Genomic DNA, 26709 nt, shown 5'->3' on the forward strand with positions numbered 1-26709 from the left:
AGTGTGGCCTGAAAAAACAGCAGTTATGAGCGCATGTTTGCAGCGGTGTTGTGCCCGACGATGCTGGCGGCTGGATCCAATTTATGCTTTGCTCCGCATGCGTCGTCCGTACACGTGCCCAATCCGGGTTGCCAAGCGTTCGGAGCAGTTGCACCCAAACACGGCGTGTATCGCAGCAGGACGGGACTAAGCGGCGGTTGGTCTTGGTAGTGAAGAAGAAATCCAGGAAACCAGGAATGGGCGGCCCATAGCAGTGTGGCCTGAAAAAACAGCAGTTGTGAGCGCATGTTTGCAGTGGTGTTGTGCACGACGATGCTGGCGGCTGGATCCAATTTATGCTTTGCTCCGCATGCGTCGTCCGTACACGTGCCCAATCCGGGTTGCCAAGCGTTCGGAGCAGTTGCTTCAAAACACGGCGGGTGTCGCAGCAGTACCGGACTAAGCGGCGGTTGGTCTTGGTAGTGAAGAAGAAATCCAGGAAACCAGGAATGGGCGGCCCATAGCAGTGTGGCCTGAAAAAACAGCAGTTATGAGCGCATGTTTGCAGCGGTGTTGTGCCCGACGATGCTGGCGGCTCGATCCAATTTATGCTTTGCTCCGCATGCGTCGTCCGTACACGTGCCCAATCCGGGTTGCCAAGCGTTTGGAGCAGTTGCTTCCAAACACGGCGGGTATCGCAGCAGGACCGGACTAAGCGGCGGTTGGTCTTGGTTGTGCAGAAGAAATCCAGGAAACCAGGAATGGGCGGCCCATAGCAGTGTGGCCTGAAACAACAGCAGTTGTCAGCGCATGTTTGCAGCGGTGTTGTGCCCGACGATGCTGGCGGCTGGATCCAATTTATGCTTTGCTCCGCATGCGTCGTCCGTTCACGTGCTAAATCTTGGTTGTCAAGCATTCGGAGCAGTTGCTTTCAAACACGGCGGGTATCGCAGCAGGACCGTACTAAACGGCGGTTGGTCTTGGTAGTGAAGAAGAAATCCAGGAAACCAGGAATGGGCGGCCCAAAGCAGTGTGGCCTGAAACAACAGCAGCTGTGAGCGCATGTTTGCAGCGGTGTTGTGGCCGACGATGCTGGCGGCTGGATCCAATTTATGCTTTGCTCCGCATGCGTCGTCCGTACACGTGCCCAATCCGGGTTGCCAAGCGTTTGGAGCAGTTGCTTCCAAACACGGCGGGTATCGCAGCAGGACAGGACTAAGCGGCGGTTGGTCTTGGTAGTGCAGAAGAAATCCAGGAAACCAGGAATGGGCGGCCCATAGCAGTGTGGCCTGAAACAACAGCAGTTGTCAGCGCATGTTTGCAGCGGTGTTGTGCCCGACGATGCTGGCGGCTGGATCCAATTTATGCTTTCCTCCGCATGCGTCGTCCGTACACGTGCCGAATCCGGGTTGCCAAGCGTACGGAGCAGTTGCTTTCAAACACGGCGGGTATCGCAGCAGGACCGTACCAAGCGGCGGTTGGTCTTGGTAGTGAAGAAGAAATCCAGGAAACCAGGAATGGGCGGCCCATAGCAGTGTGGCCTGAAACAACAGCAGCTGTGAGCGCATGTTTGCAGCGGTGTTGTGCCGACGATGCTGGCGGCTGGATCCAATTTATGCTTCAAGCGTTCGGAGCAGTTGCTTCCAAACACGGCGGGTATCGCAGCAGGACCGGACTAAGCGGCGGTTGGTCTTGGTAGTGCAGAAGATAATCCAGGAAACCAGGAATGGGCGGCCCATAGCAGTGTGGCCTGAAACAACAGCAGTTGTCAGCGCATGTTTGCAGCGGTGTTGTGCCCGACGATGCTGGCGGCTGGATCAAATTTATGCTTTCCTCCGCATGCATCGTCCGTACACGTGCCGAATCCGGGTTGCCATGCGTACGGAGCAGTTGCTTCCAAACACGGCGGGTATCGCAGCAGGACAGGACTAAGCGGCGGTTAGTCTTGGTAGTGCAGAAGAAATCCAGGAAACCAGGAATGGGCGGCCCATAGCAGTGTGGCCTGAAACAACAGCAGTTGTCAGCGCATGTTTGCAGCGGTGTTGTGCCCGACGATGCTGGCGGCTGGATCCAATTTATGCTTTGCTCCGCATGCGTCGTCCGTTCACGTGCTAAATCTTGGTTGTCAAGCGTTCGGAGCAGTTGCTTTCAAACACGGCGGGTATCGCAGCAGGACCGTACTAAACGGCGGTTGGTCTTGGTAGTGAAGAAGAAATCCAGGAAACCAGGAATGGGCGGCCCATAGCAGTGTGGCCTGAAACAACAGCAGCTGTGAGCGCATGTTTGCAGCGGTGTTGTGCCCGACGATGCTGGCGGCTGGATCCAATTTATGCTTTGCTCCGCATGCGTCGTCCGTACACGTGCCCAATCCGGGTTGCCAAGCGTTTGGAGCAGTTGCTTCCAAACACGGCGGGTATCGCAGCAGGACCGGACTAAGCGGCGGTTGGTCTTGGTTGTGCAGAAGAAATCCAGGAAACCAGGAATGGGCGGCCCATAGCAGTGTGGCCTGAAACAACAGCAGTTGTCAGCGCATGTTTGCAGCGGTGTTGTGCCCGACGATGCTGGTGGCTGGATCCAATTTATGCTTTCCTCCGCATGCGTCGTCCGTACACGTGCCCAATCCGGGTTGCCAAGCGTTTGGAGCAGTTGCTTCCAAACACGGCGGGTATCGCAGCAGGACCGGACTAAGCGGCGGTTGGTCTTGGTAGTGCAGAAGAAATCCAGGAAACCAGGAATGGGCGGCCCATAGCAGTGTGGCCTGAAAAAACAGCAGTTATGAGCGCATGTTTGCAGCGGTGTTGTGCCCGACGATGCTGGCGGCTGGATCCAATTTATGCTTTGCTCCGCATGCGTCGTCCGTACACGTGCCCAATCCGGGTTGCCAAGCGTTCGGAGCAGTTGCACCCAAACACGGCGTGTATCGCAGCAGGACGGGACTAAGCGGCGGTTGGTCTTGGTAGTGAAGAAGAAATCCAGGAAACCAGGAATGGGCGGCCCATAGCAGTGTGGCCTGAAAAAACAGCAGTTGTGAGCGCATGTTTGCAGTGGTGTTGTGCACGACGATGCTGGCGGCTGGATCCAATTTATGCTTTGCTCCGCATGCGTCGTCCGTACACGTGCCCAATCCGGGTTGCCAAGCGTTCGGAGCAGTTGCTTCAAAACACGGCGGGTGTCGCAGCAGTACCGGACTAAGCGGCGGTTGGTCTTGGTAGTGAAGAAGAAATCCAGGAAACCAGGAATGGGCGGCCCATAGCAGTGTGGCCTGAAAAAACAGCAGTTATGAGCGCATGTTTGCAGCGGTGTTGTGCCCGACGATGCTGGCGGCTCGATCCAATTTATGCTTTGTTCCGCATGCGTCGTCCGTACACGTGCCCAATCCGGGTTGCCAAGCGTTTGGAGCAGTTGCTTCCAAACACGGCGGGTATCGCAGCAGGACCGGACTAAGCGGCGGTTGGTCTTGGTTGTGCAGAAGAAATCCAGGAAACCAGGAATGGGCGGCCCATAGCAGTGTGGCCTGAAACAACAGCAGTTGTCAGCGCATGTTTGCAGCGGTGTTGTGCCCGACGATGCTGGCGGCTGGATCCAATTTATGCTTTGCTCCGCATGCGTCGTCCGTTCACGTGCTAAATCTTGGTTGTCAAGCGTTCGGAGCAGTTGCTTTCAAACACGGCGGGTATCGCAGCAGGACCGTACTAAACGGCGGTTGGTCTTGGTAGTGAAGAAGAAATCCAGGAAACCAGGAATGGGCGGCCCAAAGCAGTGTGGCCTGAAACAACAGCAGCTGTGAGCGCATGTTTGCAGCGGTGTTGTGGCCGACGATGCTGGCGGCTGGATCCAATTTATGCTTTGCTCCGCATGCGTCGTCCGTACACGTGCCCAATCCGGGTTGCCAAGCGTTTGGAGCAGTTGCTTCCAAACACGGCGGGTATCGCAGCAGGACAGGACTAAGCGGCGGTTGGTCTTGGTAGTGCAGAAGAAATCCAGGAAACCAGGAATGGGCGGCCCATAGCAGTGTGGCCTGAAACAACAGCAGTTGTCAGCGCATGTTTGCAGCGGTGTTGTGCCCGACGATGCTGGCGGCTGGATCCAATTTATGCTTTGCTCCGCATGCGTCGGCCGTACAACTGCCAAATCCGGTTTGCCAAGCGTTCGGAGCAGTTGCTTCCAAACACGGCGGGTATCGCAGCAGGACCGGACTAAGCGGCGGTTGGTCTTGGTAGTGCAGAAGATAATCCAGGAAACCAGAAATGGGTGGCCCATAGCAGTGGGGCCTGAAACAACAGCAGTTGTCAGCGCATGTTTGCAGCGGTGTTGTGCCGACGATGTTGGCGGCTGGATCCCATTTATGCTTTCCTCCGCATGCGTCGTCCGTACACGTGCCGAATCCAGGTTGCCATGCGCTCGGAGAAGTTGCTTCCCAACACGGCGGGTTCGCAGCAGGACCGGACTAAGCGGCGGTTGGTCTTGTAGTGCAGAAGAAATCCAGGAAACAGGAATGGGCGGCCCATAGCAGTGTGGCCTGAAACAACAGCAGTTGTCAGCGCATGTTTGCAGCGGTGTTGTGCTGACGATGCTGGCGGCAGGATCCAATTTATGCTTTGCTCCGCATGCGTCGTCCGTACACGTGCCGAATCCGGGTTGCCAAGCGTTCGGAGCAGTTGCTTCCAAACACGGCGGGTATCGCAGCAGGACCGGACTAAGCAGCGGTTGGTCTTGGTAGTGCAGAAGAAATCCAGGAAACCAGAAATGGGTGGCCCATAGCAGTGGGGCCTGAAACAACAGCAGTTGTCAGCGCATGCTTGCAGTGGTGTAGTGCCGACGATGCTGGCGGCTGGATCCAATTTATGCTTTCCTCCGCATGCATCGTCCGTACACGTGCCGAATCTAGGTTGCCATGCGCTCGGAGAAGTTGCTTCCAAACACAGCGGGTATCGCAGCAGGACCGGACTAAGCGGCGGTTGGTCTTGGTAGTGAAGAAGAAATCCAGGAAACCAGGAATGGGCGGCCCATAGCAGTGTGGCCTGAAACAACAGCAGTTGTGAGCGCATGTTTGCAGCGGTGTTGTGCCCGACGATGCTGGCGGCTGAATCCAATTTATGCTTTGCTCCGCACGCGTCGTCCGTTCACGTGCTAAATCTTGGTTGTCAAGCGTTCGGAGCAGTTGCTTTCAAACACGGCGGGTATCGCAGCAGGACCGTACTAAGCGGCGGTTGGTCTTGGTAGTGCAGAAGAAATCCAGGAAAGCAGGAATGGGCGACCCATAGCAGTGGGGCCTGAAACAACAGCAGTTGTCAGCGCATGTTTGCAGCGGTGTTGTGCCCGACGATGCTGGCGGCTGGATCGAATTTATGCTTTGCTCCGCATGCGTCGTCAGTACAACTGCCAAATCCGGGTTGCGAAGCGTACGGAGCAGTTACTTCCAAACACGACGGTTACCGCAGCAGGACCGGACTAAGCGGCGGTTCGTCTTGGTAGTGCAGAATAAATCCAGGAAACCAGAAATGGGCGGCCCATAGCAGTGGGGCCTGAAACAACAGCTGTTGTCAGCGCATGTTTGCAGCGGTGTTGTGCCCGACGATGCTGGCGGCTGGATCCAATTTATGCTTTGCTCCGCATGCGTCGTCAGTACAACTGCCAAATCCGGGTTGCGAAGCGTACGGAGCAGTTGCTTCCAAACACGGCGGGTATCGCAGCAGGACCGGACTAAGCGGCGGTTGGTCTTGGTAGTGCAGAAGAAATCCAGGAAACCAGGAATGGGCGGCCCATAGCAGTGCGGCCTGAAACAACAGCAGTTGTCAGCGCATGTTTGCAGCGGTGTTGTGTCCGACGATGCTGGCGGCTGGATCCAATTTATGCTTTGCTCCGCATGCGTCGTCCGTACACGTGCCGAATCCGGGTTGCCAAGCGTACGGAGCAGTTGCTTCCAAACACGGCGGGTATCGCAGCAGGACCGGACTAAGCGGCGGTTGGTCTTAGTAGTGCAGAAGAAATCCAGGAAACCAGAAATGGGCGGCCCATAGCAGTGGGGCCTGAAAAAACAGCAGTTGTGAGCGCATGTTTGCAGCGGTGTTGTGCCCGACGATGCTGGCGGCTGGATCCAATTCATGCTTTGCTCGCATGCGTCGTCCGTACACGTGCCGAATCCGGGTTGCCAAGCGTTCGGAGCAGTTGCTTCCAAACACGGCGGGTATCGCAGCAGGACCGGACTAAGCGGCGGTTGGTCTTGGTAGTGCAGAAGAAATCCAGGAAACCAGGAATGGGTGGCCCATAGCAGTGTGGCCTGAAAAAACAGCAGTTGTCAGCGCATGTTTGCAGCGGTGTTGTGCCCGACGATGCTGGCGGCTGGATCCAATTTATGCTTTGCTCCGCATGCGTCGTCCGTACACGTGCCGAATCCGGGTTGCCAAGCGTTCGGAGCAGTTGCTTCCAAACACGGCGGGTATCGCAGCAGGACCGGACTAAACGGCAGTTGGTCTTGGTAGTGCAGAAGAAATCCAGGAAACCAGGAATGGGCGGCCCATAGCAGTGTGGCCTGAAACAACAGCAGTTGTCAGCGCATGTTTGCAGCGGTGTTGTGCCCGACGATGCTGGCGGCTGGATCCAATTTATGCTTTGCTCCGCATGCGTCGTCCGTTCACGTGCTAAATCTTGGTTGTCAAGCGTTAGGAGCAGTTGCTTTCAAACACGGCGGGTATCGCAGCAGGACCGTACTAAACGGCGGTTGGTCTTGGTAGTGAAGAAGAAATCCAGGAAACCAGGAATGGGCGGCCCATAGCAGTGTGGCCTGAAACAACAGCAGCTGTGAGCGCATGTTTGCAGCGCTGTTGTGGCCGAAGATGCTGGCGGCTGGATCCAATTTATGCTTTGCTCCGCATGCGTCGTTCGTACACGTGCCCAATCCGGGTTGCCAAGCGTTTGGAGCAGTTGCTTCCAAACACGGCGGGTATCGCAGCAGGACCGGACTAAGCGGCGGTTGGTCTTGGTTGTGCAGAAGAAATCCAGGAAACCAGGAATGGGCAGCCCATAGCAGTGTGGCCTGAAACAACAGCAGTTGTCAGCGCATGTTTGCAGCGGTGTTGTGCCCGACGATGCTGGCGGCTGGATCCAATTTATGCTTTCCTCCGCATGCGTCGTCCGTACACGTGCCGAATCCGGGTTGCCAAGCGTACGGAGCAGTTGCTTTCAAACACGGCGGGTATCGCAGCAGGACCGTACTAAGCGGCGGTTGGTCTTGGTAGTGAAGAAGAAATCCAGGAAACCAGGAATGGGCGGCCCATAGCAGTGTGGCCTGAAACAACAGCAGCTGTGAGCGCATGTTTGCAGCGGTGTTGTGCCGACGATGCTGGCGGCTGGATCCAATTTATGCTTTGCTCCGCATGCGTCGTCCGTACAACTGCTAAATCCGGGTTGCCAAGCGTTCGGAGCAGTTGCTTCCAAACACGGCGGGTATCGCAGCAGGACCGGACTAAGCGGCGGTTGGTCTTGGTAGTGCAGAAGAAATCCAGGAAACCAGAAATGGGTGGCCCATAGCAGTGGGGCCTGAAACAACAGCAGTTGTCAGCGCATGTTTGCAGCGGTGTTGTGCCGACGATGTTGGCGGCTGGATCCCATTTATGCTTTCCTCCGCATGCGTCGTCCGTACACGTGCCGAATCCAGGTTGCCATGCGCTCGGAGAAGTTGCTTCCAAACACGGCGGGTTCGCAGCAGGACCGGACTAAGCGGCGGTTGGTCTTGGTTGTGCAGAAGAAATCCAGGAAACCAGGAATGGGCGGCCCATAGCAGTGTGGCCTGAAACAACAGCAGTTGTCAGCGCATGTTTGCAGCGGTGTTGTGCCCGACGATGCTGGCGGCTGGATCCAATTTATGCTTTCCTCCGCATGCGTCGTCCGTACACGTGCCGAATCCGGGTTGCCAAGCGTACGGAGCAGTTGCTTTCAAACACGGCGGGTATCGCAGCAGGACCGTACTAAGCGGCGGTTGGTCTTGGTAGTGAAGAAGAAATCCAGGAAACCAGGAATGGGCGGCCCATAGCAGTGTGGCCTGAAACAACAGCAGCTGTGAGCGCATGTTTGCAGCGGTGTTGTGCCGACGATGCTGGCGGCTGGATCCAATTTATGCTTTGCTCCGCATGCGCCGTCCGTACAACTGCCAAATCCGGGTTGCCAAGCGTTCGGAGCAGTTGCTTCCAAACATGGCGGGTATCGCAGCAGGACCGGACTAAGCGGCGGTTCGTCTTGGTAGTGCAGAAGAAATCCAGGAAACCAGAAATGGGTGGCCCATAGCAGTGGGGCCTGAAACAACAGCAGTTGTCAGCGCATGTTTGCAGCGGTGTTGTGTCGACGATGTTGGCGGCTGGATCCCATTTATGCTTTCCTCCGAATGCGTCGTCCATACACGTGCCGAATCCAGGTTGCCATGCGCTCGGAGAAGTTGCTTCCAAACACGGCGGGTTCGCAGCAGGACCGGACTAAGCGGCGGTTGGTCTTGTAGTGCAGAAGAAATCCAGGAAACAGGAATGGGCGGCCCATAGCAGTGTGGCCTGAAACAACAGCAGTTGTCAGCGCATGTTTGCAGCGGTGTTGTGCCGACGATGCTGGCGGCAGGATCCAATTTATGCTTTGCTCCGCATGCGTCGTCCGTACACGTGCCGAATCCGGGTTGGCAAGCGTTCGGAGCAGTTCCTTCCAAACACGGCGGGTATCGCAGCAGGACCGGACTAAGCGGCGGTTGGTCTTGGTAGTGCCGAAGAAATCCAGGAAACCAGAAATGGGCGGCCCATAGCAGTGAGGCCTGAAACAACAGCAGTTGTCAGCGCATGTTTGCAGCGGTGTTGTGCCGACGATGCTGGCGGCTGGATCCAATTTATGCTTTGCTCCGCATGCGCCGTCCGTACAACTGCCAAATCCGGGTTGCCAAGCGTTCGGAGCAGTTGCTTCCAAACATGGCGGGTATCGCAGCAGGACCGGACTAAGCGGCGGTTGGTCTTGGTAGTGCAGAAGAAATCCAGGAAACCAGAAATGGGTGGCCCATAGCAGTGGGGCCTGAAACAACAGCAGTTGTCAGCGCATGTTTGCAGCGGTGTTGTGTCGACGATGTTGGCGGCTGGATCCCATTTATGCTTTCCTCCGCATGCGTCGTCCGTACACGTGCCGAATCCAGGTTGCCATGCGCTCGGAGAAGTTCCTTCCAAACACGGCGGGTTCGCAGCAGGACCGGACTAAGCGGCGGTTGGTCTTGTAGTGCAGAAGAAATCCAGGAAACAGGAATGGGCGGCCCATAGCAGTGTGGCCTGAAACAACAGCAGTTGTCAGCGCATGTTTGCAGCGGTGTTGTGCCGACGATGCTGGCGGCAGGATCCAATTTATGCTTTGCTCCGCATGCGTCGTCCGTACACGTGCCGAATCCGGGTTGGCAAGCGTTCGCAGCAGTTCCTTCCAAACACGACGGGTATCGCAGCAGGACCGGACTAAGCGGCGGTTGGTCTTGGTAGTGCCGAAGAAATCCAGGAAACCAGAAATGGGCGGCCCATAGCAGTAAGGCCTGAAACAACAGCAGTTGTCAGCGCATGTTTGCAGCGGTGTTGTGCCGACGATGCTGGCGGCTGGATCCAATTTATGCTTTCCTCCGCATGCGTCGTCCGTACACGTGCCGAATCCGGGTTGCAAAGCGTACGGAGCAGTTGCTTCCAAACACGGCGGGTATCGCAGCAGGACCGGACTAAGCAGCGGTTGGTCTTGGTAGTGCAGAAGAAATCCAGGAAACCAGAAATGGGTGGCCCATAGCAGTGGGGCCTGAAACAACACCAGTTGTCAGCGCATGCTTGCAGTGGTGTTGTGCCGACGATGCTGGCGGCTGGATCCAATTTATGCTTTGCTCCGCATGCGTCGTCAGTACAACTGCCAAATCCGGGTTGCGAAGCGTACGGAGCAGTTGCTTCCAAACACGGCGGGTATCGCAGCAGGACCGGACTAAGCGGCGGTTGGTCTTGGTAGTGCAGAAGAAATCCAGGAAACCAGGAATGGGCGGCCCATAGCAGTGCGGCCTGAAACAACAGCAGTTGTCAGCGCATTTTTGCAGCGGTGTTGTCTCCGACGATGCTGGCGGCTGGATCCAATTTATGCTTTGCTCCGCATGCGTCGTCCGTACACGTGCCGAATCCGGGTTGCCAAGCGTACGGACCAGTTGCTTCCAAACACGGCGGGTATCGCAGCAGGACCGGACTAAGCGGCGGGTGGTCTTAGTAGTGCAGAAGAAATCCAGGAAACCAGAAATGGGCGGCCCATAGCAGTGTGGCCTGAAAAAACAGCAGTTGTGAGCGAATGTTTGCAGCGGTATTGTGCCCGACGATGCTGGCGGCTGGATCCAATTCATGCTTTGCTGCGCATGCGTCGTCCGTACACGTGCCGAATCCGGGTTGCCAAGCGTTCGGAGCAGTTGCTTTCAAACACGACGGGTATCGCAGCAGGACCGGACTAAGCTGCGGTTGGTCTTGGTAGTGCGAAAGAAATCCAGGAAACCAGGAATGGGCAGCCAATAGCAGTGTGGCCTGAAACAACAGCAGTTGTCAGCGCATGTTTGCAGCGGTGTTGTGCCCGACGATACTGGCGGCTGGATCCAATTTATGCTTTCCTCCGCATGCGTCGTCCGTAAACGTGCCCAATCCGGGTTGCCAAGCGTTTTGAGCAGTTGCTTCCAAACACGGCGGGTATCGCAGCAGGACCGGACTAAGCGGCGGTTGGTCTTGGTAGTGCCGAAGAAATCCAGGAAACCAGAAATGGGCGGCCCATAGCAGTGAGGCCTGAAACAACAGCAGTTGTCAGCGCATGTTTGCAGCGGTGTTGTGCCGACGATGCTGGCGGCTGGATCCAATTTATGCTTTGCTCCGCATGCGCCGTCCGTACAACTGCCAAATCCGGGTTGCCAAGCGTTCGGAGCAGTTGCTTCCAAACACGGCGGGTATCGCAGCAGGACCGGACTAAGCGGCGGTTGGTCTTGGTTGTGCAGAAGAAATCCAGGAAACCAGGAATGGGCGGCCCATAGCAGTGTGGCCTGAAACAACAGCAGTTGTCAGCGCATGTTTGCAGCGGTGTTGTGCCCGACGATGCTGGCGGCTGGATCCAATTTATGCTTTCCTCCGCATGCGTCGTCTGTACACGTGCCGAATCCGGGTTGCCAAGCGTACGGAGCAGTTGCTTCCAAACACGGCGGGTATCGCAGCAGGACAGGACTAAGCGGCGGTTGGTCTTGGTAGTGCAGAAGAAATCCAGGAAACCAGGAATGGGCGGCCCATAGCAGTGTGGCCTGAAACAACAGCAGTTGTCAGCGCATGTTTGAAGCTGTGTTGTGCCCGACGATGCTGGCGGCTGGATCCAATTTATGCTTTGCTCCGCATGCGTCGTCCGTTCACGTGCTAAATCTTGGTTGTCAAGCGTTCGGAGCAGTTGCTTTCAAACACGGCGGGTATCGCAGCAGGACCGTACTAAACGGCGGTTGGTCTTGGTAGTGAAGAAGAAATCCAGGAAACCAGGAATGGGCGGCCCATAGCAGTGTGGCCTGAAACAACAGCAGTTGTGAGCGCATGTTTGCAGCGGTGTTGTGCCCGACGATGCTGGCGGCTGGATCCAATTTATGCTTTCCTCCGCATGCGTCGTCCGTACACGTGCCGAATCCGGGTTGCCAGGCGTACGGAGCAGTTGCTTCCAAACACGGCGGGTATCGCAGCAGGACCGGACTAAGCGGCGGTTGGTCTTGGTTGTGCAGAAGAAATCCAGGAAACCAGGAATGGGCGGCCCATAGCAGTGTGGCCTGAAACAACAGCAGTTGTCAGCGCATGTTTGCAGCAGTGTTGTGCCCGACGATGCTGGCGGCTGGATCCAATTTATGCTTTGCTCCGCATGCGTCGTCCGTTCACGTGCTAAATCTTGGTTGTCAAGCGTTCGGAGCAGTTGCTTTCAAACACGGCGGGTATCGCAGCAGGACCGTACTAAACGGCGGTTGGTCTTGGTAGTGAAGAAGAAATCCAGGAAACCAGGAATGGGCGGCCCATAGCAGTGTGGCCTGAAACAACAGCAGTTGTGAGCGCATGTTTGCAGCGGTGTTGTGGCCGACGATGCTGGCGGCTGGATCCAATTTATGCTTTGCTCCGCATGCGTCGTCCGTACACGTGCCCAATACGGGTTGCCAAGCGTTCGGAGCAGTTGCTTTCAAACACGGCGGGTATCGCAGCAGGACCGTACTAAACGGCGGTTGGTCTTGGTAGTGAAGAAGAAATCCAGGAAACCAGGAATGGGCGGCCCATAGCAGTGTGGCCTGAAACAACAGCAGTTGTCAGCGCATGTTTGCAGCGGTGTTGTGCCCGACGATGCTGGCGGCTGGATCCAATTTATGCTTTCCTCCGCATGCGTCGTCCGTACACGTGCCGAATCCAGGTTGCCATGCGCTCGGAGAAGTTGCTTCCAAACACGGCGGGTTCGCAGCAGGACCGGACTAAGCGGCGGTTGGTCTTGTAGTGCAGAAGAAATCCAGGAAACAGGAATGGGCGGCCCATAGCAGTGTGGCCTGAAACAACAGCAGTTGTCAGCGCATGTTTGCAGCGGTGTTGTGCCGACGATGCTGGCGGCAGGATCCAATTTATGCTTTGCTCCGCATGCGTCGTCCGTACACGTGCCGAATCCGGGTTGGCAAGCGTTCGGAGCAGTTCCTTCCAAACACGGCGGGTATCGCAGCAGGACCGGACTAAGCGGCGGTTGGTCTTGGTAGTGCCGAAGAAATCCAGGAAACCAGAAATGGGCGGCCCATAGCAGTGAGGCCTGAAACAACAGCAGTTGTCAGCGCATGTTTGCAGCGGTGTTGTGCCGACGATGCTGGCGGCTGGATCCAATTTATGCTTTGCTCCGCATGCGCCGTCCGTACAACTGCCAAATCCGGGTTGCCAAGCGTTCGGAGCAGTTGCTTCCAAACACGGCGGGTATCGCAGCAGGACCGGACTAAGCGGCGGTTGGTCTTGGTTGTGCAGAAGAAATCCAGGAAACCAGGAATGGGCGGCCCATAGCAGTGTGGCCTGAAACAACAGCAGTTGTCAGCGCATGTTTGCAGCGGTGTTGTGCCCGACGATGCTGGCGGCTGGATCCAATTTATGCTTTCCTCCGCATGCGTCGTCTGTACACGTGCCGAATCCGGGTTGCCAAGCGTACGGAGCAGTTGCTTCCAAACACGGCGGGTATCGCAGCAGGACAGGACTAAGCGGCGGTTGGTCTTGGTAGTGCAGAAGAAATCCAGGAAACCAGGAATGGGCGGCCCATAGCAGTGTGGCCTGAAACAACAGCAGTTGTCAGCGCATGTTTGAAGCTGTGTTGTGCCCGACGATGCTGGCGGCTGGATCCAATTTATGCTTTGCTCCGCATGCGTCGTCCGTTCACGTGCTAAATCTTGGTTGTCAAGCGTTCGGAGCAGTTGCTTTCAAACACGGCGGGTATCGCAGCAGGACCGTACTAAACGGCGGTTGGTCTTGGTAGTGAAGAAGAAATCCAGGAAACCAGGAATGGGCGGCCCATAGCAGTGTGGCCTGAAACAACAGCAGTTGTGAGCGCATGTTTGCAGCGGTGTTGTGCCCGACGATGCTGGCGGCTGGATCCAATTTATGCTTTCCTCCGCATGCGTCGTCCGTACACGTGCCGAATCCGGGTTGCCAGGCGTACGGAGCAGTTGCTTCCAAACACGGCGGGTATCGCAGCAGGACCGGACTAAGCGGCGGTTGGTCTTGGTTGTGCAGAAGAAATCCAGGAAACCAGGAATGGGCGGCCCATAGCAGTGTGGCCTGAAACAACAGCAGTTGTCAGCGCATGTTTGCAGCAGTGTTGTGCCCGACGATGCTGGCGGCTGGATCCAATTTATGCTTTGCTCCGCATGCGTCGTCCGTTCACGTGCTAAATCTTGGTTGTCAAGCGTTCGGAGCAGTTGCTTTCAAACACGGCGGGTATCGCAGCAGGACCGTACTAAACGGCGGTTGGTCTTGGTAGTGAAGAAGAAATCCAGGAAACCAGGAATGGGCGGCCCATAGCAGTGTGGCCTGAAACAACAGCAGTTGTGAGCGCATGTTTGCAGCGGTGTTGTGGCCGACGATGCTGGCGGCTGGATCCAATTTATGCTTTGCTCCGCATGCGTCGTCCGTACACGTGCCCAATACGGGTTGCCAAGCGTTCGGAGCAGTTGCTTTCAAACACGGCGGGTATCGCAGCAGGACCGTACTAAACGGCGGTTGGTCTTGGTAGTGAAGAAGAAATCCAGGAAACCAGGAATGGGCGGCCCATAGCAGTGTGGCCTGAAACAACAGCAGTTGTCAGCGCATGTTTGCAGCGGTGTTGTGCCCGACGATGCTGGCGGCTGGATCCAATTTATGCTTTCCTCCGCATGCGTCGTCCGTACACGTGCCGAATCCGGGTTGCCAAGCGTACGGAGCAGTTGCTTCCAAACACGGCAGGTATCGCAGCAGGACAGGACTAAGCGGCGGTTGGTCTTGGTAGTGCAGAAGAAATCCAGGAAACCAGGAATGGGCGGCCCATAGCAGTGTGGCCTGAAACAACAGCAGTTGTCAGCGCATGTTTGCAGCAGTGTTGTGCCCGACGATGCTGGCGGCTGGATCCAATTTATGCTTTGCTCCGCATGCGTCGTCCGTTCACGTGCTAAATCTTGGTTGTCAAGCGTTCGGAGCAGTTGCTTTCAAACACGGCGGGTATCGCAGCAGGACCGTACTAAACGGCGGTTGGTCTTGGTAGTGAAGAAGAAATCCAGGAAACCAGGAATGGGCGGCCCATAGCAGTGTGGCCTGAAACAACAGCAGTTGTGAGCGCATGTTTGCAGCGGTGTTGTGGCCGACGATGCTGGCGGCTGGATCCAATTTATGCTTTGCTCCGCATGCGTCGTCCGTACACGTGCCCAATCCGGGTTGCCAAGCGTTTGGAGCAGTTGCTTCCAAACACGGCGGGTATCGCAGCAGGACCGGACTAAGCGGCGGTTGGTCTTGGTTGTGCAGAAGAAATCCAGGAAACCAGGAATGGGCGGCCCATAGCAGTGTGGCCTGAAACAACAGCAGTTGTCAGCGCATGTTTGCAGCGGTGTTGTGCCCGACGATGCTGGCGGCTGGATCCCATTTATGCTTTCCTCCGCATGCGTCGTCCGTACACGTGCCGAATCCAGGTTGCCATGCGCTCGGAGAAGTTGCTTCCAAACACGGCGGGTTCGCAGCAGGACCGGACTAAGCGGCGGTTGGTCTTGTAGTGCAGAAGAAATCCAGGAAACAGTAATGGGCGGCCCATAGCAGTGTGGCCTGAAACAACAGCAGTTGTCAGCGCATGTTTGCAGCGGTGTTGTGCCGACGATGCTGGCGGCAGGATCCAATTTATGCTTTGCTCCGCATGCGTCGTCCGTACACGTGCCGAATCCGGGTTGCCAAGCGTTCGGAGCAGTTGCTTCCAAACACGGCGGGTATCGCAGCAGGACCGGACTAAGCGGCGGTTGGTCTTGGTAGTGCAGAATAAATCCAGGAAACCAGGCATGGGCGGCCCATAGCATCGTGGCCTGAAACAACAGCAGCTGTGAGCGCATGTTTGCAGCGGTGTTGTTCCCGACGATGCTGGCAGCTGGATCCAATTTATGCTTTGCTCCGCATGCGTCGTCCGTACACGTGTCCAATCCGGGTTGCCAAGCGTTTGGAGCAGTTGCTTCCAAACACGGCGGGTATCGCAGCAGGACCGGACTAAGCGGCGGTTGGTCTTGGTTGTGCAGAAGAAATCCAGGAAACCAGGAATGGGCGGCCCATAGCAGTGTGGCCTGATACAACAGCAGTTGTCAGCGCATGTTTGCAGCGGTGTTGTGCGCGACGATGCTGGCGCCTGGATCTAGTTTATGCTTTGCTCCACATGCGTCGTCCGTACACGATCCGAATCTAGGTTGCCATGCGCTCTGAGAAGTTGCTTACAAACACGGCGGGTATCGTAGCAGGACCGGACTAAGCGGCGGTTGGTCTTGGTAGTGCAGAAGAAATCCAGGAAACAAGGAATGGGCGGCCCATAGTGCAGTGTGGCCTGAAACAATACCAGTTGTCAGCGCATGTTTGCAGCGGTGTTGTGCCCGACGATGCAGGTGGCTGGATCCAATTTATGCTTTGCTCCGCACGCGTCATCCGTACACGTGCCCAATCCGGGTTGCCAAGCGTTTGGAGCAGTTGCTTCCAAACACGGCGGGTATCGCAGCAGGACCGGACTAAGCGGCGGTTGGTCTTGGTTGTGCAGAAGAAACCCAGGAAACCAGGAATGGGCGGCCCATAGCAGTGTGGCCTGAAACAACAGCAGTTGTCAGCGCATGTTTGCAGCGGTGTTGTGCCCGAAGATGCTGGCGGCTGGATCCAATTTATGCTTTGCTCCGCATGCGTCGTCCGTACACGTGCCGAATCCAGGTTTCCAAGCGTTCGGAGCAGTTGCTTCCAAACAAGGCGGGTATCGCACCAGGACCGGACTAAGCGGCGGTTGGTCTTGGTAGTGCAGAAGACATCCAGGAAACCAGGAATGGGCGGCCCATAGCAGTGTGGCCTGAAACAACAGCAGTTGTCAGCGCATGTTTGCAGCGGTGTTGTGCCCGAAGACGCTGGCGGCAGGATCCAATTTATGCTTTGCTCCGCATGCGTCGTCCGTACACGTGCCGAATCCAGGTTTCCAAGCGTTCGGAGCAGTTGCTTCCAAACACGGCGGGTATCGCACCAGGACCGGACTAAGCGGCGGTTGGTCTTGGTAGTGCAGAAGAAATCCAGGAAACCAGGAATGGGCGGCCCATAGCAGTGTGGCCTGAAAAAACAACAGTTATGAGCGCATGTTTGCAGCGGTGTTGTGCCCGACGATGCTGGCGGCTGGATCCAATTTATGCTTTGCTCCGCATGCGTCGTCCGTACCCGTGCCCAATCCAGGTTGCCAAGCGTTCGGAGCAGTTGCACCCAAACACGGCGGGTATCGCAGCAGGACCGGACTAAGCGGCGGTTGGTCTTGGTAGTGAAGAAGAAATCCAAGAAACCAGGAATGGGCGGCCCATAGCAGTGTGGCCTGAAAAAACAGCAGTTGTGAGCGCATGTTTGCAGTGGTGTTGTGCCCGACGATGCTGGCGGCTGGATCCAATTTATGCTTTGCTCCGCATGCGTCGTCCGTACACGTGCCCAATCCGGTTTGCCAAGCGTTCGTAGCAGTTGCTTCCAAACACGGCGGGTATCGCAGCAGTACCGGACTAAGCGGCAGTTGGTCTTGGTAGTGAAGAAGAAATCCAGGAAACCAGGAATGGGCGGCCCATAGCAGTGTGGCCTGAAAAAACAGCAGTTATGAGCGCATGTTTGCAGCGGTGTTGTGCCCGACGATGCTGGCGGCTGGATCCAATTTATGCTTTGCTCCGCATGCGTCGTCCGTACACGTGCCCAATCCGGGTTGCCAAGCGTTTGGAGCAGTTGCTTCCAAACACGGCGGGTATCGCAGCAGGACCGGACTAAGCGGCGGTTGGTCTTGGTTGTGCAGAAGAAATCCAGGAAACCAGGAATGGGCGGCCCATAGCAGTGTGGCCTGAAACAACAGCAGTTGTCAGCGCATGTTTGCAGCGGTGTTGTGCCCGACGATGCTGGCGGCTGGATCCAATTTATGCTTTCCTCCGCATGCGTCGTCTGTACACGTGCCGAATCCGGGTTGCCAAGCGTACGGAGCAGTTGCTTCCAAACACGGCGGGTATCGCAGCAGGACAGGACTAAGCGGCGGTTGGTCTTGGTAGTGCAGAAGAAATCCAGGAAACCAGGAATGGGCGGCCCATAGCAGTGTGGCCTGAAACAACAGCAGTTGTCAGCGCATGTTTGAAGCTGTGTTGTGCCCGACGATGCTGGCGGCTGGATCCAATTTATGCTTTGCTCCGCATGCGTCGTCCGTTCACGTGCTAAATCTTGGTTGTCAAGCGTTCGGAGCAGTTGCTTTCAAACACGGCGGGTATCGCAGCAGGACCGTACTAAACGGCGGTTGGTCTTGGTAGTGAAGAAGAAATCCAGGAAACCAGGAATGGGCGGCCCATAGCAGTGTGGCCTCAAACAACAGCAGTTGTGAGCGCATGTTTGCAGCGGTGTTGTGCCCGACGATGCTGGCGGCTGGATCCAATTTATGCTTTCCTCCGCATGCGTCGTCCGTACACGTGCCGAATCCGGGTTGCCAGGCGTACGGAGCAGTTGCTTCCAAACACGGCGGGTATCGCAGCAGGACCGGACTAAGCGGCGGTTGGTCTTGGTTGTGCAGAAGAAATCCAGGAAACCAGGAATGGGCGGCCCATAGCAGTGTGGCCTGAAACAACAGCAGTTGTCAGCGCATGTTTGCAGCAGTGTTGTGCCCGACGATGCTGGCGGCTGGATCCAATTTATGCTTTGCTCCGCATGCGTCGTCCGTTCACGTGCTAAATCTTGGTTGTCAAGCGTTCGGAGCAGTTGCTTCCAAACACGGCAGGTATCGCAGCAGGACAGGACTAAGCGGCGGTTGGTCTTGGTAGTGCAGAAGAAATCCAGGAAACCAGGAATGGGCGGCCCATAGCAGTGTGGCCTGAAACAACAGCAGTTGTCAGCGCATGTTTGCAGCAGTGTTGTGCCCGACGATGCTGGCGGCTGGATCCAATTTATGCTTTGCTCCGCATGCGTCGTCCATACACGTGCCCAATACGGGTTGCCAAGCGTTCGGAGCAGTTGCTTTCAAACACGGCGGGTATCGCAGCAGGACCGTACTAAACGGCGGTTGGTCTTGGTAGTGAAGAAGAAATCCAGGAAACCAGGAATGGGCGGCCCATAGCAGTGTGGCCTGAAACAACAGCAGTTGTCAGCGCATGTTTGCAGCGGTGTTGTGCCCGACGATGCTGGCGGCTGGAACCAATTTATGCTTTCCTCCGCATGCGTCGTCCGTACACGTGCCGAATCCGGGTTGCCAAGCGTACGGAGCAGTTGCTTCCAAACACGGCAGGTATCGCAGCAGGACAGGACTAAGCGGCGGTTGGTCTTGGTAGTGCAGAAGAAATCCAGGAAACCAGGAATGGGCGGCCCATAGCAGTGTGGCCTGAAACAACAGCAGTTGTCAGCGCATGTTTGCAGCAGTGTTGTGCCCGACGATGCTGGCGGCTGGATCCAATTTATGCTTTGCTCCGCATGCGTCGTCCGTTCACGTGCTAAATCTTGGTTGTCAAGCGTTCGGAGCAGTTGCTTTCAAACACGGCGGGTATCGCAGCAGGACCGTACTAAACGGCGGTTGGTCTTGGTAGTGAAGAAGAAATCCAGGAAACCAGGAATGGGCGGCCCATAGCAGTGTGGCCTGAAACAACAGCAGTTGTGAGCGCATGTTTGCAGCAGTGTTGTGGCCGACGATGCTGGCGGCTGGATCCAATTTATGCTTTGCTCCGCATGCGTCGTCCGTACACGTGCCCAATCCGGGTTGCCAAGCGTTTGGAGCAGTTGCTTCCAAACACGGCGGGTATCGCAGCAGGACCGGACTAAGCGGCGGTTGGTCTTGGTTGTGCAGAAGAAATCCAGGAAACCAGGAATGGGCGGCCCATAGCAGTGTGGCCTGAAACAACAGCAGTTGTCAGCGCATGTTTGCAGCGGTGTTGTGCCCGACGATGCTGGCGGCTGGATCCCATTTATGCTTTCCTCCGCATGCGTCGTCCGTACACGTGCCGAATCCAGGTTGCCATGCGCTCGGAGAAGTTGCTTCCAAACACGGCGGGTTCGCAGCAGGACCGGACTAAGCGGCGGTTGGTCTTGTAGTGCAGAAGAAATCCAGGAAACAGTAATGGGCGGCCCATAGCAGTGTGGCCTGAAACAACAGCAGTTGTCAGCGCATGTTTGCAGCGGTGTTGTGCCGACGATGCTGGCGGCAGGATCCAATTTATGCTTTGCTCCGCATGCGTCGTCCGTACACGTGCCGAATCCGGGTTGCCAAGCGTTCGGAGCAGTTGCTTCCAAACACGGCGGGTATCGCAGCAGGACCGGACTAAGCGGCGGTTGGTCTTGGTAGTGCAGAATAAATCCAGGAAACCAGGAATGGGCGGCCCATAGCATCGTGGCCTGAAACAACAGCAGCTGTGAGCGCATGTTTGCAGCGGTGTTGTTCCCGACGATGCTGGCAGCTGGATCCAATTTATGCTTTGCTCCGCATGCGTCGTCCGTACACGTGTCCAATCCGGGTTGCCAAGCGTTTGGAGCAGTTGCTTCCAAACACGGCGGGTATCGCAGCAGGACCGGACTAAGCGGCGGTTGGTCTTGGTTGTGCAGAAGAAATCCAGGAAACCAGGAATGGGCGGCCCATAGCAGTGTGGCCTGATACAACAGCAGTTGTCAGCGCATGTTTGCAGCGGTGTTGTGCGCGACGATGCTGGCGCCTGGATCTAGTTTATGCTTTGCTCCACATGCGTCGTCCGTACACGATCCGAATCTAGGTTGCCATGCGCTCTGAGAAGTTGCTTACAAACACGGCGGGTATCGTAGCAGGACCGGACTAAGCGGCGGTTGGTCTTGGTAGTGCAGAAGAAATCCAGGAAACAAGGAATGGGCGGCCCATAGTGCAGTGTGGCATGAAACAATACCAGTTGTCAGCGCATGTTTGCAGCGGTGTTGTGCCCGACGATGCTGGTGGCTGGATCCAATTTATGCTTTGCTCCGCACGCGTCGTCCGTACACGTGCCGAATCCAGGTTTCCAAGCGTTCGGAGCAGTTGCTTCCAAACAAGGCGGGTATCGCACCAGGACCGGACTAAGCGGCGGTTGGTCTTGGTAGTGCAGAAGAAATCCAGGAAACCAGGAATGGGCGGCCCATAGCAGTGTGGCCTGAAACAACAGCAGTTGTCAGCGCATGTTTGCAGCGGTGTTGTGCCCGAAGACGCTGGCGGCAGGATCCAATTTATGCTTTGCTCTGCATGCGTCGTCCGTACACGTGCCGAATCCAGGTTTCCAAGCGTTCGGAGCAGTTGCTTCCAAACACGGCGGGTATCGCACCAGGACCGGACTAAGCGGCGGTTGGTCTTGGTAGTGCAGAAGAAATCCAGGAAACCAGGAATGGGCGGCCCATAGCAGTGTAGCCTGAAACAACAGCAGTTGTCAGCGCATGTTTGCAGCGGTGTTGTGCCCGACGATGCTGGCGGCTGGATTCAATTTATGCTTTGCTCCGCACGCGTCATCCGTACACGTGCCGAATCTGGGTTGCCAAGCGTTCGGAGCAGTTGCTCTCAAACACGACGGGTATCGCAGCAGGACCGGACTAAGCTGCGGTTGGTCTTGGTAGTGCGAAAGAAATCCAGGAAACCAGGAATGGGCAGCCCATAGCAGTGTGGCCTGAAACAACAGCAGTTGTCAGCGCATGTTTGCAGCGGTGTTGTGCCCGACGATACTGGCGGCTGGATCCAATTTATGCTTTCCTCCGCATGCGTCGTCCGTACACGTGCCCAATCCGGGTTGCCAAGCGTTTGGGGCAGTTGCTTCCAAACACGGCGGGTATCGCAGCAGGACCGGACTAAGCGGCGGTTGGTCTTGGTAGTGCAGAAGAAATCCAGGAAACCAGGAATGGGCGGCCCATAGCAGTGTGGCCTGAAAAAACAGCAGTTGTGAGCGCATGTTTGCAGCGGTGTTGTGCGCGACGATGCTGGCGGCTGGATCCAATTTATGCTTTGCTCCGCATGCGTCGTCCGTACACATGCCCAATCCGGGTTGCCAAGCGTTCGGAGCAGTTGCTTCCAAACACGGCGGGTATCGCAGCAGGACCGGGCTAAGCGGCGGTTGGTCTTGGTAGTGAAGAAGAAATCCAGGAAACCAGGAATGGGCGGCCCATAGCAGTGTGGCCTGAAAAAACAGCAGTTGTGAGCGCATGTTTGCAGTGGTGTTGTGCCCGACGATGCTGGCGGCTGGATCCAATTTATGCTTTGCTCCGCATGCGTCGTCCGTACACGTGCCCAATCCGGGTTGCCAAGCGTTCGGAGCAGTTGCTTCCAAACACGGCGGGTATCGCAGCAGGACCGGACTAAGCGGCGGTTGGTCTTGGTAGTGAAGAAGAAATCCAGGAAACCAGGAATGGGCGGCCCATAGCAGTGTGGCCTGAAAAAACAGCAGTTATGAGCGCATGTTTGCAGCGGTGTTGTGCCCGACGATGCTGGCGGCTGGATCCAATTTATGCTTTACTCCGCATGCGTCGTCCGTACACGTGCCCAATCCGGGTTGCCAAGCGTTTGGAGCAGTTGCTTCCAAACACGGCGGGTATCGCAGCAGGACCGGACTAAGCGGCGGTTGGTCTTGGTTGTGCAGAAGAAATCCAGGAAACCAGGAATGGGCGGCCCATAGCAGTGTGGCCTGAAACAACAGCAGTTGTCAGCGCATGTTTGCAGCGCTGTTGTGCGCGACGATGCTGGCGCCTGGATCCAGTTTATGCTTTGCTCCACATGCGTCGTCTGTACACGCGCCGAATCTAGGTTGCCATGCGCTCGGAGAAGTTGCTTACAAACACGGCGGGTATCGTAGCAGGACCGGACTAAGCGGCGGTTGGTCTTGGTAGTGCAGAAGAAATCCAGGAAACCAGAATTGGGCGGCCCATAGCAGTGAGGCCTGAAACAACAGCAGTTGTCAGCGCATGTTTGCAGCGGTGTTGTGCCGACGATGCTGGCGGCTGGATCCAATTTATGCTTTCCTCCGCATGCGTCGTCCGTACACGTGCCGAATCCGGGTTGCAAAGCGTACGGAGCAGTTGCTACCAAACACGGCGGGTATCGCAGCAGGACCGGACTAAGCAGCGGTTGGTCTTGGTAGTGCAGAAGAAATCCAGGAAACCAGAAATGGGTGGCCCATAGCAGTGGGGCCTGAAACAACAGCAGTTGTCAGCGCATGTTTGCAGCGGTGTTGTGCCGACGATGCTGGCGGCTGGATCCAATTTATGCTTTCCTCCGCATGCGTCGTCCGTACACGTGCCGAATCCAGGTTGCCAAGCGTTCGGAGCAGTTGCTTTCAAACACGACGGGTATCGCAGCAGGACCGGACTAAGCTGCGGTTGGTCTTGGTAGTGCGAAAGAAATCCAGGAAACCAGGAATGGGCAGCCCATAGCAGTGTGGCCTGAAACAACAGCAGTTGTCAGCGCATGTTTGCAGCAGTGTTGTGCCCGACGATACTGGCGGCTGGATCCAATTTATTCTTTCCTCCGCATGCATCGTTCGTACACGTGCCCAATCCGGGTTGCCAAGCGTTTGGATCAGTTGCTTCCAAACACGGCGGGTATCGCAGCAGGACCGGACTAAGCGGCGGTTGGTCTTGGTAGTGCAGAAGAAATCCAGGAAACCAGGAATGGGCGGCCCATAGCAGTGTGGCCTGAAAAAACAGCAATTGTGAGCGCATGTTTGCAGCGGTGTTGTGCCCGACGATGCTGGCGGCTGGATCCAATTTATGCTTTGCTCCGCACGCGTCGTCCGTACACGTGCCCAATCCGGGTTGCCAAGCGTTCGGAGCAGTTGCTTCCAAACACGGTGGGTATCGCAGCAGGACCGGACTAAGCGGCGGTTGGTCTTGGTAGTGAAGAAGAAATCCAGGAAACCAGGAATGGGCGGCCCATAGCAGTGTCGCCTGAAAAAACAGCAGTTATGAGCGCATGTTTGCAGTGGTGTTGTGCCCGACGATGCTGGCGGCTGGATCCAATTTATGCTTTGCTCCGCATGCGTCGTCCGTACACGTGCCCAATCCGGGTTGCCAAGCGTTTTGAGCAGTTGCTTCCAAACACGGCGGGTATCGCAGCAGGACCGGACTAAGCGGCGGTTGGTCTTGGTTGTGCAGAAGAAATCCAGGACACCAGGAATGGGCGGCCCATAGCAGTGTGGCCTGAAACAACAGCAGTTGTCAGCGCATGTTTGCAGCGGTGTTGTGCCCGACGATACTGGCGGCTGGATCCAATTTATTCTTTCCTCCGCATGCATCGTTCGTACACGTGCCCAATCCGGGTTGCCAAGCGTTTGGAGCAGTTGCTTCCAAACACGGCGGGTATCGCAGCAGGACCGGACTAAGCGGCGGTTGGTCTTGGTAGTGCAGAAGAAATCCAGGAAACCAGGAATGGGCGGCCCATAGCAGTGTGGCCTGAAAAAACAGCAGTTGTGAGCGCATGTTTGCAGCGGTGTTGTGCCCGACGATGCTGGCGGCTGGATCCAATTTATGCTTTGCTCCGCATGCGTCGTCCGTACACGTGCCTAATCCGGGTTGCCAAGATTTCGGAGCAGTTGCTTCCAAACACGGCGGGTATCGCAGCAGGACCGGACTAAGCGGCGGTTGGTCTTGGTAGTGAAGAAGAAATCCAGGAAACCAGGAATGGGCGGCCCATAGCAGTGTGGCCTGAAAAAACAGCAGTTGTGAGCGCATGTTTGCAGTGGTGTTGTGCCCGACGATGCTGGCGGCTGGATCCAATTTATGCTTTGCTCCGCATGCGTCGTCCGTACACGTGCCCAATCCGGGTTGCCAAGCGTTTGGAGCAGTTGCTTCCAAACACGGCGGGTATCGCAGCAGGACCGGACTAAGCGGCGGTTGGTCTTGGTTGTGCAGAAGAAATCCAGGACACCAGGAATGGGCGGCCCATAGCAGTGTGGCCTGAAACAACAGCAGTTGTCAGCGCATGTTTGCAGCGGTGTTGTGCCCGACGATGCTGGCGGCTGGATCCAATTTATGCTTTGCTCCGCACGCGTCGTCCGTACACGTGCCCAATCCGGGTTGCCAAGCGTTCGGAGCAGTTGCTTCCAAACACGGTGGGTATCGCAGCAGGACCGGACTAAGCGGCGGTTGGTCTTGGTAGTGAAGAAGAAATCCAGGAAACCAGGAATGGGCGGCCCATAGCAGTGTCGCCTGAAAAAACAGCAGTTATGAGCGCATGTTTGCAGTTGTGTTGTGCCCGACGATGCTGGCGGCTGGATCCAATTTATGCTTTGCTCCGCATGCGTCGTCCGTACACGTGCCCAATCCGGGTTGCCAAGCGTTTTGAGCAGTTGCTTCCAAACACGGCGGGTATCGCAGCAGGACCGGACTAAGCGGCGGTTGGTCTTGGTTGTGCAGAAGAAATCCAGGACACCAGGAATGGGCGGCCCATAGCAGTGTGGCCTGAAACAACAGCAGTTGTCAGCGCATGTTTGCAGCGGTGTTGTGCCCGACGATACTGGCGGCTGGATCCAATTTATTCTTTCCTCCGCATGCATCGTTAGTACACGTGCCCAATCCGGGTTGCCAAGCGTTTGGAGCAGTTGCTTCCAAACACGGCGGGTATCGCAGCAGGACCGGACTAAGCGGCGGTTGGTCTTGGTAGTGCAGAAGAAATCCAGGAAACCAGGAATGGGCGGCCCATAGCAGTGTGGCCTGAAAAAACAGCAGTTGTGAGCGCATGTTTGCAGCGGTGTTGTGCCCGACGATGCTGGCGGCTGGATCCAATTTATGCTTTGCTCCGCATGCGTCGTCCGTACACGTGCCCAATCCGGGTTGCCAAGAGTTCGGAGCAGTTGCTTCCAAACACGGCGGGTATCGCAGCAGGACCGGACTAAGCGGCGGTTGGTCTTGGTAGTGAAGAAGAAATCCAGGAAACCAGGAATGGGCGGCCCATAGCAGTGTGGCCTGAAAAAACAGCAGTTGTGAGCGCATGTTTGCAGTGGTGTTGTGCCCGACGATGCTGGCGGCTGGATCCAATTTATGCTTTGCTCCGCATGCGTCGTCCGTACACGTGCCCAATCCGGGTTGCCAAGCGTTTGGAGCAGTTGCTTCCAAACACGGCGGGTATCGCAGCAGGACCGGACTAAGCGGTGGTTGGTCTTGGTTGTGCAGAAGAAATCCAGGACACCAGGAATGGGCGGCCCATAGCAGTGTGGCCTGAAACAACAGCAGTTGTCAGCGCATGTTTGCAGCGGTGTTGTGCCCGACGATGCTGGCGGCTGGATCCAATTTATGCTTTCCTCCGCATGCGTCGTTCGTACACGTGCCGAATCCGGGTTGCCAAGCGTACGGAGCAGTTGCTTCCAAACACGGCGGGTATCGCCGCAGGACCGGACTAAGCGGCGGTTGGTCTTGGTAGTGCAGAAGAAATCCAGGAAACCAGGAATGGGCGGCCCATAGCAGTGTGGCCTGAAACAACAGCAGTTGTCAGCGCATGTTTGCAGCGGTGTTGTGCCCGACGATGCTGGCGGCTGGATCCAATTTATGCTTTCCTCCGCATGCGTCGTCCGTACACGTGCCGAATCCGGGTTGCCAAGCGTACGGAGCAGTTGCTTTCAAACACGGCGGCTATCGCAGCAGGACCGTACTAAGCGGCGGTTGGTCTTGGTAGTGAAGAAGAAATCCAGGAAACCAGGAATGGGCGGCCCATAGCAGTGTGGCCTGAAACAACAGCAGCTGTGGGCGCATGTTTGCAGCGGTGTTGTGCCGACGATGCTGGCGGCTGGATCCAATTTATGCTTTGCTCCGCATGCGTCGTCCGTACAACTGCCAAATCCGGGTTGCCAAGCGTTCGGAGCAGTTGCTTCCAAACACGGCGGGTATCGCAGCAGGACCGGACTAAGCGGCGGTTGGTCTTGGTAGTGCAGAAGAAATCCAGGAAACCAGAAATGGGTGGCCCATAGCAGTGGGGCCTGAAACAACAGCAGTTGTCAGCGCATGTTTGCAGCGGTGTTGTGCCGACGATGTTGGCGGCTGGATC

This window comes from Haemaphysalis longicornis, unplaced genomic scaffold (assembly GCF_048455015.1).
Source record: "Haemaphysalis longicornis isolate Haplotype H1 unplaced genomic scaffold, Haemaphysalis longicornis Haplotype H1 scaffold_83, whole genome shotgun sequence".
In the NCBI taxonomy this organism is placed as follows: Eukaryota; Metazoa; Arthropoda; class Arachnida; order Ixodida; family Ixodidae; genus Haemaphysalis; species Haemaphysalis longicornis.